This window comes from Puma concolor, chromosome D1 (assembly GCF_028749965.1).
Source record: "Puma concolor isolate L17-30 chromosome D1, mPumCon1.1.hap2, whole genome shotgun sequence".
NCBI lineage: Eukaryota > Metazoa > Chordata > Mammalia > Carnivora > Felidae > Puma > Puma concolor.
In genome coordinates this window covers 2,718,673-2,731,826 of record NC_141676.1, presented here as the reverse complement: position 1 = coordinate 2,731,826, position 13,154 = coordinate 2,718,673, and the positions used below count along the sequence as shown (strand labels likewise).

The following is a 13,154-nucleotide window of genomic DNA, read 5'->3' as shown; positions in this document are numbered from 1 at the left end:
TTGTTGTTACTTTTCTGGCTGTAGACGTTCTTTCCTAAAACACAAACAAACAAACAAAACCCCAAACATGATTCACGTTCCTAACTTCAGTCCTCTGCCTGCTTCTCTTACTCAGCAGATTTGGATGTAAACTTCACCGGACACAGTTCGAAGAATGTAAATAGATTTTAACAGCTAGCGGGGGGCCAGAGGGAGGAAACCCGCACAAACACAAATACGAGAAATTCGGGGGATCAATGATTTACTGTTCAGATATTTTCCCCACGAATAAAATCTCCGGGACAATCTCCTTCCTAAACCCTAGGAAAAAAAAAATACAGAGAAATTATGCGATTGGCTTCAGGAAATGGCTCAAAATCTCATTATAACTTCTACAACCCTCTCTGTGGTCAGTCCACGTTCCAAGGCGAACGAGCTTTTATTCAAACCCCCACACACGTTCAGTTCAAAAGTGAATGCACGTAAGGGTACCGAGGAAGGTCGGCATGGTTTTGCTCGAGCCCCTTTTATGCCTGGAGGCAGCTAGTTCAGCAAAAATGCATGCTCGCTTTCTGCACAGTACGGAGATGTCTCTGAGGGAGAGGGAGGAGCAAATGGCCAGCCCAGGACTACACTTCCCAGCTCCCCTTGCACCCATGCCACATGACCACTTCCCACCAATGGAATGTGAGCAATGCAATGGACCATTCCATCGTGAAGATGGGGGGGGTGGTTCTCTTCTAAGCTTCTCTTTTATGGACCCCGTGTGCTTCCCCACCCTCTCTTGCTACCTTGCCCAGCTCAGAGCTAGGACGCTCCCCGGGGCACTACAGGATGGTGGAATCCTCTAGTGTTCCTGCAAGATGCCCGGGTCTCTGTACATTGAACTGTTGAAGTGAGCAACAATTAGACTTCTGTCGCCCCACGCTACCCTCGAGGGACTTGTTTGTTACAGCAGCTAATGCTGCCTTAGCTGATAGGCAGCCCGGGTCCTCTGGGACTTGGTTCCCACCTGGCTCTTCACCCCTTTCCCGTCACCACCCCCAAGGCTCCAAGAACACCAAAGGTACGATTCTCTGACAAGCAACAGCATCATCATCACCACTGTTGTCGTGGACACTAATTGAGTGCTTACTGAACACCGGGTCTGGCTCCAAGCGCCATTCCCAAATTCACCTCTGGGACCTCCCGAGCCCCCGTGCGAGGTACGTGCTGCTCTGCAGCCTCGACCACGTCCAGTCACCTTTCAAATCCTGCTAGGACCTTGGGGTCCTCCCTCCCTCTGTCTCTGTTCCACGTGCCCCTGCTCCATCAACGCTAATGTTTATGGGGTCCTTCCCCTGTGCCCCCGTCTGGTCATCTGCGCTCAGCCCCTCACTAGTCGCAGCAGCCAGATGAGGGAGGTGGGACCGAGCCCATTTTATGGATGGAGATGGTAAGGCTGCCGAGGCAAAGTCACACACCCACTAAATGGCAGGGTCAGGATGAGTCCCCAGGGGCTCCAGACCACCAAGCCACACTAAGTGACCCCTGGAAGGGGTCCGAGTCCCCATGCCCTCTACAGTGCTCCAGGGTGGTGATGGCCTTTTTCTCTGTGTTACTCCACATGCCCCGCCCCCATGCCTAATTCCTGGTAGCTACCCAGGGCCAGTACCTGTCCACCTGACCTACACGACCTATTGTGCGACCAGCAAAGAAAACACACCACACAGCCTCAGAGTGGCTTCAGTACATGGGGCCCTCGCCGCGCCGGGCACCAGTCCAGCCAAGCTGCACGTACCTCTTCCGTGTTTCGCACCTGGACGAACTGTGCCCAGATGTTTTGGACCCTCCTCCCCTCCTCCCCGGCGTCTGTAGCTTACACATGTGCAATGTGAGTCATTTATCAAGCCCACGGGGGGAGACGGGTCCTGCGCCCCACATGCAGGGACTAGGAGACTCACAGGGGTGGGGCCTCAGCTCTGCAATCCGGGGCTCAGGATCCTGGGGCCGGGTTGAAGACGCAGCCTGAGGATGAGGACCTTCCGTGAGCTGGGCTAAGGGCACCAGCAGTCGGATGACGGTGCGCAGGGAGCACGCAGGCCAGACGATGCATCCGGCCGACTCAGCCCTGTGACATCTGTGTGGGGGCCCCATCTGCACCAGGCCCCGGAGGGCTACGTAGGAATTGAACCTCATCGTGTTTAGCAGAGTAGCTTACAAAGCCACCGAGCGACTGTGGGGACTGTCTGTGAGCTGTTATTACTCGTAATTGCCTCTGTTGCTTAAGCCCCACATAGGCAGCTCTGCGCTGGTTGCCTAGGGAGGTGTTGAGCACTGAGATGTGATCGGTGGGGGGCCCTGGCTAAAGTCAGAGGTTTAGGGTTCCAGCAGCAGAGGGGGCGTCAGTGAATGTGTGTGTGTGTGTGTGTGTGTGTGTGTGTGCACGTGTGTGTGTGTGTGTGTGTGCACGTGTGTGTGTGTTTACCGGAAGAAACATTTCAGAAAGAGAACCATTTCTAGGCTAGGTCAGTGAGCCAGTGGTTCCCAGATTTGGGGATTTCACGGATCAAGAAAATTTGACACAAGAGGGAAGAACGTAGTCTGACATAAGATTTACCACGTTTTTATTTTGGCTCAGGAAGGACGTTCAGAACAATGGGCTCCTTTCCTCTACCTCAATTATTTTATTAGAGAAAGGAGACCTTTAGAAAGGATACTATTTCTTTCTTTCCTTCTTTTGAGAAAGAGAAGAGCGTGAACGGGGGAGGGGCAGACAGAATCCCAAGCAGGCTCCGTGCCGTCCGCCCAGAGGGCTTGATCCTATGAGCCATGAGATCATGAGATGAGCTGAAATCAAGAGTTGGACGCTTAACCGACTGAGCTACCCAGGCACCACCCCCCCCCCTTTTTTTTTATTTGAAAGGATACTACCTCTGAATGCTTTGTGAAAAACTCCCACTGCACAGGTCTTTTCTGTGCTCTGGCTCCCGGACACAACTACACTTCTGCTCTGGGATACGGCCCCAAAGATCAGGGGAGAGGCACTGAGGGACAAAACATCGCGACCATCACTAACCTCACTTAGACGCCGAACCCTGTGGACCTGCCCTTGCCTGGCCTCAGCGTCTGACCCGGGGAAGAGAGAAGGTGGGCTGGATCGCTCTCAGGCCCCTTCCCCACTGTTAAGGTGTGCCCCTCGTGTCACCACCAGGGTCGGCCTTGGGATCTGCCGTCACTGTGCGGGGAGGCGGGGGCTGCTGGCCGCCCGGGCCGGCCCCTTCCCAAGATGCACGTGGGTCGCAAACAAGACGCAGAAGGGGAGGAGCAGGAGGAGGTCGGAGGCCCGGCCAGCAACCCTGTGGGTTGAACGCAGACCCAGAGCCCTTCAGAGAGGCTTCTGGGCCTCAGCTGGATGATCGGTTGTCCATCACTCTGATGTGGACACGGTCACACGTGTTCGAAGGCTGCAGGTCGGCCGGCCTGCTCACTCACACACCCAGCAGAGCCCACCCCAGGCTTCCAGGTGCGGCCGGAAGGCCATGGGTCCTCCAGGGAGGCCCATAAGAACCCTCCGGGCCCCTATATCTGCCTCTGCCCTACACCCTGCACGATCACCCTCTGTCTTCCACTTGCGTTAAACTGACTGGCCAGCAGCACCTGGGTGGCTCAGGCCATTAGGCGTCGGACTCCTGATTTCAGCTCAGGTCATGATCTCACGGGACGTGAGATCGAGTCCCGCGTCGGGCTCTGGGCTGAGAGCACAGAGGCTGCTTGGGATGCTCTCGCTCACTCTCCCCCTCTCTCCCCTCCCCCACTCATACTCTGTCTCTGTCTCTTTCTCTCAAAATAAATAAATAAACTCTAAAACGACCAGCCAGCCACCGCCTTCACAGTCCACGTGCAGAAGCCACTCCCCTTGTCCTGGGCTGTGCCTCCCTTGTTCTTTGGGGTGAGCCCCTTCCCGGCCCGGCCACGTGGTCAGGTGGGGCTGCCCAGTCCCTCCCCACCCCCGCTGCTTGGCCCTGGATTCCAGGGTCGCGCGCACGGGAGCCTGGCAGTCTGTTCCTTTAAACACAGCAGGTGCCTGGCTCAGAGGAGGGGCACGTGACCCTGGCTGGGACAATGCAGCCTTCCTCCTGCTGCTGCGATTTCCACTTTTGAGGCCACTGTGGGGAACACGCTGCCTGAGAACGAGTCACACCCAGGATAGTAGAGCAGCTGGCGGGATAGGGGGACCGACCGACTGCCCTGGTGACATGGTCAGAAGCCCTGTGCACAACCCACAGCTGCGCCTGGCTGTTCAGTGACACACACCGAATACGTTTCCTTTGTGGCTGAAGACGGTGCGGCTAACCCTTGTTCACAGCTGCCAAGTTTGGAAGGAGGGATGGGGCCATGAACTTCATTGTTTGCAAGGCCGCCCCCGACAGCCAGGAGACCCGCCACCCGAGGTGTGGTGCCCACAGCGAGTTCGCGTGCCTACATGTCCCCTCCCTGGGGAAACGATTGCTCCCGTCACCATGCAGGGGTCCCGGGGGAGCCACCTCTCGAGAGGCATGCCGCCCCAGTCACCACGAGCACGGCTGTGTCCCAGGCCGGTCCAGGCATCACGCTGGACTGTCCTGGACCCCATCGTTAGTACTGAGGGACCTGTGGCCCACACATGACCCACTGGCGTTTTCTGAGATGTTCCAAGGGCTGCATGTTGAGGAAGGTGACCTCGGCTTGGCCAGATGATGCTTGAAATTAGTTTTGCCTGATGAGTTTCAAGAAGCGACTTATGCCACTTCCTGGACGGATGGAGCATTTAGTCCCCAGTGCGAGACTGCCCCTTGCCCCCAGTATTGAGTTTATCCCTGGGGCATGGTGCCCAGTACACTTGAGATGGTGATCCCCATCAGCCTGGGTCCCTGAGTGAGCCCCCTGGGATACGAGACAGACAACTTTGTGGTTTTAGGTCATTAAGTTTAGGGGCACGTTTGTTACTGCAGCTTTACGTAGCCTGAGCTGACTGATGCAGACCGTGCGTGGCCTTCTCTCACGAGAGGCAGCACATTCCATGTTTCGCTCGGGCCTGGCGGAGCTGGCTTTCGTCACAGCAACCGGGAGTCCCGGTGAGTGCAGAAAGAAAGACTAGACGCAATCAACGCGAGAGCAGAGCTCGGCCCCTTGTCTGGGAAGATGCTCATACCCTCTAGAAAAGGAAAACTGCCCAACAGACTATAGGAACGTATCCTAGTTACGTGGACAGAGCAAAGGACAGCAGCACATGCCTTCTTCATGTGTCTCAGAGGAAGACGCCTTTCTGCTGATGATAAAGAAAGGAGATAAGCTGGGGCAGCTGGGGGGCTCAGTCGGTTGAGCGTCCGACTTTGGCTCCGGTCATGATCTCACAGCTCGTGGGTTCGAGCCCCGCGTTGGGCTCTGTGCTGACAGCTCAGAGCCTGGAGCCTGCTTCAGATTCTGTGTCTCCCTCTCTCTGTGCCCCTCCCTCTCTCTCTCAATCTCTCTCTCTCTCTCACAAAAATAAATAAAACATTAAAAAAAAGTAAAAAAAGAAAGGACATAAACTAACCAACCCAGAGGGAACCTGTCTGTTTCCCTAACCCCGTAGAAGCTTCTTGAAGCCAAGAACCAAGTAGTCTGCACGCAGGCCCCCTCCTTGGCCTGCACCGGGCCCAGGGCTGTATGCAGCAAGGTCTGCAGGTCTGCAGCTCAGAGGCCAGCGATCCCTCCGCCCTCATCTGAGCGACCATTAGCTCTTGCCTGGACTGTTGCAGTAGCCACTGGTCTCCCTGCTTCCACACTTGTCCCTACCCTCCTCGGTCTAACTCTCCGTAGAGCAGAGTGAGCTTTAAAAAATGTAAACATTAGGTGATGTCAGTGCTGCTTACTGTTTTCCAACAACTTCCCATGGAATTAGAATCCCACCAAGCGTCTTTGGATGACACTGGCCTGACACCGTGGCCTTGACTCCTCCTGTTCTCCCTCCTCAATCGCCCCACTCCTGTCACCTTAGGCTCCCCTTCCTTCCTTGGAAATGTCGAGCTCGTCCGTACCTCAGGACCTCTACACTTGTTGGACTCCCTGGGACACGCTCTCCCCAACTCAAATTCCAGTGCACGGCCGGAGCGCCGGCTCCTGGAACGCAGCCTGGCACACAGAAAGTGCTCCGTCACTGTGCACAAAACCACACGCCCTTGGGCCCTTTGCTCCTGTTCAACGTGGGCAGTTTCGTCCCGCGGGGTGGGACCGTGACAGGTCGAGGCTGGAGCACAGAGGGCTGGACGTGGCTCCTCCCGGGGACGGCTGGGGCGCAAGCAGCCAGCCCTGCAAACTGAGAGGCCTGAGCTCCAGTCCCGACCTTGATGGGGACAACGTGCACCCTCCTCACGCCGCCTCTCCAGGCCTCAGCTTCTCGACCAGCAAGCCGACCGCTGGACGAAATGACCCCAGAGTCTCTGGCTTCGCAACACGACACCTCCTCTCTGCCGCCGACGCAGCTGGGGGCTAACCCCTTCCCAGGAGACGGCCGTGCACCCCGGCACCCCACGCGGGCAGTGTTCAGGCGGACGCACCCTGGAGGCTTCTTTGTGAGTGTGGCCTAGAAAAATCTACACGGGAAGAAAAAAAGGCTAGAAATCCCATTCCATATACCTCTCGCGACTTGTGAAAAGGAGTGACAGATTGCACGACAAGCTTCAGATTGTCGGCATTTAAAATAGCCCTTTACGCATTGCTGCTGGGTAGACTATGCCATGTAGCTCGGCGAGTGAGCTAGGAGGGGGCATGTGGGGAGATGAGAATGGCCTCTGGTCCCCCAGGGTGACTGGTTCTGGAAAAGGAACCGAGGGAAGCAATCTTCTCAAAACGATTTTCAAAGACTCCGAAAGGCCAACAGGTAGTTCCAAGGACGGTGACGGGGGAGGAGGGCTCTCGGGTCAGGAGATGCCCTCACGGGAGACGGCAAGGAGCCTGGGTGCGGCCCCTTCTCCTGAGCCAGGGTCCCCGGGGGCGGCGCCCTTGCTCACGGGTGCCCGCATGGAACAGACACGCAAGGAAGGTCACTGCGCCTGCACCTAACACGGCAAGCGTGAGCCCAGTCCCTTGCTGGCTGCGCGGCCCAGGTTGGAAATTGCTTCTCCGGGCCCCGGTTCTCTCATCTGTGAAAGGGGCCAGGAGCAGGGTGTGACAATGCTGCGGGGGCACGTGCACTTGTGAACGGACCCCGCGCAGCCTGTCCAGGACTCTGCTTACAGACCCTCTCCTGGGAACATGGAATTGACGTGGATGGTCTCAGCTTCCTGTCTGAAGCCAGCGTATCCTTCCCGACTGGGGCACCAAGGCCGTCACCACGGGAAACAGACGGGCGCTACGGCCAGAGCCCGGGGCAGTGGCGGAGCGCGTGTGGCTCTGCAGAGAGCCGGCTGGGCTGTCCTGGCTCCCGGCAAGGCCCGTGCCGACTCTAGAACCTGCTCCCAGAACCAGGGGAGGGCGGCTGGGCCACACACTCTGCCCTCGGGGCCCAGGAAGGGCCCCACATCCTTATGATGGACCATGCTTCTCCACGTAACCCAGATCACGCAGGTTTCAGGATTCTTGCAACCAAAAGCACGGTGTCTTTCAGCTCTGTCTGTCACTCTGCCTAGAAACTGTCGTCACCCACGTGGAAAGTGACGGTCCCCTGGCCCGTCCACCACGACGCTTTCCGGGGCAGTCCTGGACGCTGCAGACCCTTGGGCATCCTCGCCTCTAATTCCCAAGTGCTGGTATTTGCTGTGACAATCAACCCCCTACGTGGGTCCAGATACCGCAGGGGCAGCGTTCCCCGCAGTGGCAACCTCGTCCTAGCCACACGGCGACATCCCTCCATCAGAGAGCAGTTAAAATGACCAGGCGAAGGACGCTGGACACACAAGGGCTCCCGTCTCCCCTGGGACTGGCCGTGGGCTGGAGACGACCTGCAAGGATCAGAAACACTTCCGGGTCGTGCCGCCTCGGCTCGCGCATCACGATGGCGGGGTCACGTCAGGTAACATCCCGAGCTTCCTGTCCCCTTCCCCAGGCGCGGTGCCTCAGACTGACTTTGTCAATGGCCACAAGCTCAGAGGCCGCGAAAGGGTTGTAAGTCCACGCGCGTGTCTTGGGAAGGAGGCAAAAGCAAGGTCGCCTGCACCCTTCTCTCTAGGGACAGAAGGAATATTGACTTACAGTTCCCTTGCTGACCGCTGGGGTAGGTTTTAAAAGGAGAAAGACTTTGATTCGGTAAACTCTGGACAGGTCAGTCCAGAGGTGATCGTGAAGAATTGAATTCTGCCGGGAAACCTTCACCCCTGGCCTTACTCCCCTGGAAGCGTCAGGTTCTCTGGCAAAGGGACATGATCAGGGGCTAATCTAAGGACGGGAGAGAACCGGACGTGTCTGAGGATGGAGGGGCCACATAAGCAGGACCGTGGGGGACCCGCTGGAACTGAGAGTGACCCCCGGAGGGAGGTCGGCAAGGAGACGGGTCCCCCGTCCTGCAGCTCCTGGGGACAGAATCCTGCTGCCGACCCCACGTGCGGGGGAGGCATCCCCCCCAGAGCTCCAGCTCCAGCCCGAAAGGGGCCCCCGAGACCCAGCACGGAAGCCGGCGAGCCCGCCTGCACCGCTGACCCCCGGCACCGTGAACCCCTCGCCAGGTGGTGTTGGGAGCCGCTGAGCCTGTGGCCACCTACTATACAGCCCAGAATGGACAGAGCTGGGGTTGTGTTCCCTCAGACTTCTGTTTCCCATTTCCCTCAAGATTTAGCTTCCGTCCCACCAAAAGGAGAGAGACAGACAGACGAAAAGGAGGGCATTTCGGTGAGGTCGTGAGGCTCCCCGCGTCCCTCCCTCCCCTGGAATTCAGGTCTTCTCTTGGCTCCCGGGTCCCATTCTTGGATCCTCACCCAAAGGGGCAAAAACCACCGCGGGGGGACACCGGAGCGGAGGGGGAGCCCCCAACCCACCCGTCGTCGCCGTTCCGGTTGGAGCGCCTCCGCTGTGCCCGCCCTGAGTCAGGTGCGGCCCCATGGCCTCCTGCCTCTGCGCCGGGCTCTGGCCGCCTGGTGGAGGTTCAAGGTGGCTGGGCCATCCCACGGCAAGCCCCCGGCGCTGTGCATCCACACCCCTCCCTCCCACAGGCTCCTGTGATCTCCAGCGGGTTTTAAATCAGACACCACTCGGGCTACACCCCGGGCTGGCGAGCCAAATGCAGAATCGGAACCACAAGGAGGAAAGAGATTACCGATGGGGATGAAGACAGAAATAACTTTTCTTTTTTAAAACCAAAGATGCCGACGGGCTCCTTGCACAGCAGAGAGAAGCGGGCAGACAGGAGTGCGGGGAGAAGCCGGAAGTGGGCACGAAGGCGGCCGGGCCGGACACCGGTTTGTGGGGCTGGGTCGGCAGGGCCGGCCATCGGGGTTATGGCTCACCCCGGCCAGACTCCAGCCGGCGAAAGCGGGGACAAGCCGGGGTGTGGGGGGCGGGCTGGGGCAGAGGGCGGGGGGCGGGGGCCGCACAGTGTGTCCCCAGGCCCGGCTCCACCCCCAGCCCTCGGGCTCTGCCGACAGGGCAATCCCACGCCAGGTGTGGAGGCCGGGTGGCACCGCCAGAAAGTCACGGTGGTGGGGGCGGGGGACACTTATCACACCCAGAGCAGTGGCTAGCACGGTTGACCGTTTATTCACTAAATCGGCTGCAGAACGTCCTTGGGGCGCCTCGTGGGCCCCAGGTGTTGGCCTGGCAGGGGAGGGAGGAGAAAGTAAGGTCACGTGCTTTCTTAAAACGGACCATGCCACGGACCAGGCCACGCCAGCCTGACGTGGGAGGGTGTGTGCCACGAACCTGGTGGCCTATCTCGACAGACAGGTTTTCTCGTAGAGCCTATCGGATGGGGATCCCGCTCGGATCTGACCGGGCGAGGACAAAGCGTGGGCAGGCCTGTGTTCCCCGCTGGGGACTCCAGGGGGGAGTCCATTCCTTTGCCTCTCCCAGCTCCCGGAGACGCCCGAGCTCCTGGGCTCGGGGTCTCTTCCTCCATCTGCAAAGCCAGCAGCACTGGGCCCAGTCCTCAGATGCCATTAGGCTCATTTGAATTCTGTGCCTCCCTCTTCCCCTTAAAGACTGCTGGGATTACTGAGCCCTCCTGGATAATCCCAGATAATCTCCCTCTCTTCAAATCAGCAACTGGCAACCGTCACTCTGTCGGCCACCTTACTTCCCCTTCGTCACGTATGAGAATGCAGTGCCCCGTTTGCAGGGACAAGACGAGGTGTGTTCAAGGTCCGGCTCTGCCCCAGGGACGGCGGGAGTGGGGTGAGCCTCAGCCCCTCCGACGCCCCACCCTCTCCTCTGTGCAGTTTGGGGAGACGGTCCTCCTCTCAGACGTGAAGCGCTTTGCTCTGTGCTTGGCAGCTCTTCCCCTGGGGGCCTGCAGGGCCACGAGCCCTGGGGCCACGCTCTCCCCCCACCCCCGCGCCCCATCCAGCATGTGGTTTCCAGTGGTTGAAGCCACTTACGTGGTGGGTTATGGCCCACAAGCAACTGAGTCGCTGGATTCTATTTATTCCCAGCTCTCCGAGCCCTGCTCCGTCCATCCCCCGCGTGTGCACACGTGTGGCATCTGCTCGGTTCTCCCCTCCTGCCCGGGTCTGGGAATACCAGCCTGGCGCCCACACAGCTGGGTAAGCCCCCAGTGGCAAGGGGCCACGTTAGGTTTTCCAGAATAACCATGTGCTTTGAATTCCCCTAAAGTTGGCCCGGGTGCGCGAGGGCACAGGGAGTGGCCCCCCCCCCCCCCACCAACCCTCCAGGGCACACGTCAGCGGGTCCCAAACGCTCAGGCACCGTGCAAAAGCCAAATCTACAAACTCCGAAAGCCGGAGGCAAAGGAAGAGGTGCGGCATGGGGGCTGGTTTTCCTTCCCCGATCGACAGCTGTGTCCCGGGGGACCGTGGGTCACACCGTAAGCTCACACGAAGCACCTTAGGAATCAAGCGGTGGCCGTGTTGCCGAGCGAAAGCTGCTTCTGCGATCGTGACTTCGCGAAGCAGTTTTCTGGCCTCACAAAGCCCCTTACGACCGTGGGGTCTGTGCACCCACCTGCCCGCCGAGGCCCTCTGACACTGGCCTTGTCCGCTCAGCTAACAGTCGGAACGCAGGACCCCCCCCAAGGCAGGGCAAGGAGGGAGGCGGCCCCGGGTGCGGGACGCATCGCCACGGCCATCACTGTCTCCCCCTGTCGACAGCCATCACCTGCCATCCCCGTCGTAGGTGACATTTACTTGGCCCTTCCCGCGTTCCATACGCCGTCCCAGGTGCAAAATGCTTAAACTCCTTTTGGTGCCCCCGGCTGGCCAGGGTGACAAGGAGTGTCGTCCCCCCTGCACGGGTAACGAAGTAACAGCGAGACCGAGGAGATGGTGGTCCTCCCCGGCCCACCCTGCACGCCCGGCCGGCCATGGAGCGCTCGCTCTGCCTTGCGCCCAGCGCCTCCCTCCCTCCGACGGACACACAGAGCAGACTCCCTCAACAGCACCTCCGCGGAGCCTGGGAGGCCCGGAACACCACATTCCCGGCCTCCTCCCGGGGCGGGCCCTCCCTGCGCAAGCCAGACCTCCCGGGGGCACGTCCCCTTTCCCATCCGGACTGAGGAGTGTCACAGCCACGCTGCCACCTTGGGATGGCGGAGACGCAGGGCAAGGTGAAGCGGGCCTGTGCACTTAGGTGACGGGCTCTGCGCTTAGTCTCTGGGAGCCCACCCGGCACCGTCCCAGGGGCAAAGCCGCGTCTCCTGTTTTGGTCACCAACAGCCCCAAGAGGCGGGACACACAGGAGGCAACAGGCGCGGAAGGGTGTCCCCGGGCGCACAGCTCGCGAGCGACAGAACTGGTCTTCGGCGCCCCCTTAGCGCCTCTGCCACGACCACAGAGCAGCGCCACAAAACAGGTCCGTTCCGCCCAGGAGAAAGTCGGGTACGACTGGACGCTTTCCAAAGTCGCCCGGCTCGAGAGCCAGCAGTGGAGCTGGCCCAAACCCTGGCTCCAGGATTCAAGGCCGGGGCGCCGCATCTGACCACACCCTCCCCGGAGCGGTTTTGAAAGGACAGATCTCAGAGATGAAGAGTTCCCTGCAGACAACGCCTTTTACGATGCCACAGTCGAGAATCCTTCGGGATGCAGGAAGCCCCTGGGATCACAGGCTTTCAGGCTAAGGAAGCCCTTCTCCATTTGAGAAGGCGCAGAGGCTCGCCCAAGGTCACACCGCAGAGACCCACCTCTGGACCCTCTGCTCCTGGTCCTGCTCCCCTGGGTTCGTGGGCTCGGTGGACGCTTCCCACCCGGGGCGCCCAGCACTCGTGGTCGGGGGTCTGCAGTCCTGTCTTGCCTGCCTCTCCCCCTTCTGGCAGCCCCCGGGCTAAGCGAGGCTGGGACACCACAGGACAGGAAGCTGAGCCCAACTCCCGGCACTTTCGACCCGTTCCCTCCCTCCCAAATCGGCTGTCAGCGAGCTGGTTTCTACTCTGTAGTAAGGAGCACGTCTTCTGCCTTTTTTTTTTTTTTTTATCAGCCCAGGCTGCTAAGCGGAAGCATTTATACCAATCGTATACAGAACCAGAGAGGCCGTTTCAGTGGAAATTACAGTAAATGAAGGACCGGGTGCCTGCGTGGCACATTGTCGCTGAGCTCGGTCAGAACATCCACGCCAAGGACGCCCCGTGTCCCTCCCTCTCCATTCAGACGCACCGCTGCTGGCCAGGGGTGGCTGTCCCCGGGGCTGCAGCGACCACGGCGGAGAGGAGGATGTTCGATCACGTGCAGGGATCTCGAAAAGCCTTTGCTGGCACTGAAGCCACAGGCCGGCCCAGAGGGAGCACAAGCCTGGTGTCTCTGTCGTGCCAGGATGTCAGATGGACGCTCAGCACGATCCTTGGCTTCCCGGGCACAACACCCCCACCCGGCACCTGCCCCTCCGTCACCCAGGACCCGACCCCCACAGAACCGGCCTCTCTCCCCGGTCAGAGCCACCACTTGTGGAGCTGTGACCCAGAGCAGGTTGGGACACCCCTCCCCCGCAGGCAGGGCTGCCCCGCCCCCCCCCCCCTCCGCACCGCCACCCCAGCCAAGGGCACCACAAGCTAGAGCAGCAGACCTGGATTTAAACCCAGG

The 13,154-nt window shown here is 59.6% G+C and overlaps 1 protein-coding gene across 6 annotated transcripts in view; it reads right to left on the bottom strand.

Moving 5' to 3' along the window:
- Positions 1–13,154, bottom strand: part of SHANK2 (SH3 and multiple ankyrin repeat domains 2) — a 497,644-nt gene that overhangs the window by 183,046 nt on the left and 301,444 nt on the right. The window lies entirely within an intron of this gene.